General features: G+C 38.8%; 1 long non-coding RNA gene across 1 annotated transcript; it reads right to left on the reverse strand.

The window, feature by feature from the left end:
- Nucleotides 1-8: 8 nt before the first annotated feature.
- Nucleotides 9-1,241, reverse strand: LOC106321844. Its single transcript, XR_001266142.1, has 5 exons — nucleotides 1,202-1,241; nucleotides 1,026-1,106; nucleotides 727-934; nucleotides 373-604; nucleotides 9-280 (listed from the first exon to the last, which is right to left on the reverse strand). It is a non-coding gene; the product is annotated as an uncharacterized LOC106321844 (long non-coding RNA).

Genomic DNA, 1,241 nt, shown 5'->3' on the forward strand with positions numbered 1-1,241 from the left:
ACAATAAAGTTGTACTAAAATCTAGAATTGTAGAGAAAGTAAACAACATGAGCTTCAAGCTTTCGAGTGTTTTCCCATAGTGGGAAAGTCACATGCGAAGAGACATCCGTCTCATCAGACAAAGTGATAGAAAAACTCTTAGTACCTAGTTCAACATGAGCGGTTAAGTAATCAATTCCATCAGGTACACTACTGCTGTACTTGTAAGGACACTGTCCATGATGAGGACTCCATCCGGCATCCCAAGTTCTTTCCCATAGTCAAGTAATATTCTTAAAACCTGAAAAGCAATGGTATAGATTAAAAAGGGCAAGATGAAACGCAGACAACAGACAAAAGTGATGATTACATATTTTATGGTCCTGATTGTACCATTTTGCCGTCAGACTGTGGGAAAAGGATAAGATTTAATGTTCCAGTTATTAATCACAACATGAACAAACTTAGCAGATGCTCTCTGGAAGTTGAGTAAGGGAGAGCAGAAGCTTCCAATTTGATCTTCCACCTGAAACTGGTAAGTAAAGTTCCATCTCGGAGGAAGTGTGTGCCAGGAAGACCGTCTTGCCACAAGTGACGCTGCATTTGGATGCCAGGCGGCCCAGACCTATTCCAGAAAAAAAATTAAAAGAACTCAAGAAGTATATCAGTAGTCACATAGCAAATGAGAACCAAACATTTTAGGGATAACTGGTAAGTTGGTATAGTAAAGAAAGCTCTTGGACTCACCAAGTCAAAAGAAGAGGATCATCCAAATGATTGAAGACTCTAACAACAACACTGTAGTTGGTCGTAGCATTAAAGAGAGGTCCTGGAGTATACAATACCACTGGGAACCACTTCCAACACAAAAGGATTCATCGTTGGCTATATCCAGTTAATCCACTCCCCGAATTCCGGTTTCAGAGCCTCGATCTCATCGATTACAGCGCGCAATCTCTCGTGTACAAAAAAAATAACTTTTGAGAATATGACTATCTATGTCTGGTAAACTAAAACAACACTTGAAGAGGTTAAAACAAAAATACCTGACCTTCCTACTCGGAAGCCTTGCTTGCGTAAGCTATGCCTGGAAATCTCCGTGGAAAGGAATTGTTTCAGAAATCAAGCTGCAAAAAAAAAAAAAAAAAAACTTGTAACTCTTCCATTAAAATTCCAAAAACAAAACCTCAGAATAACATATAGCGATCATGTTTTTCCTCACCTGGATTATCTAAGAAGCATGATATACAAGTCTACAACAT

Source organism: Brassica oleracea, unplaced genomic scaffold (assembly GCF_000695525.1).
Source record: "Brassica oleracea var. oleracea cultivar TO1000 unplaced genomic scaffold, BOL UnpScaffold03290, whole genome shotgun sequence".
Lineage (NCBI taxonomy): Eukaryota > Viridiplantae > Streptophyta > Magnoliopsida > Brassicales > Brassicaceae > Brassica > Brassica oleracea.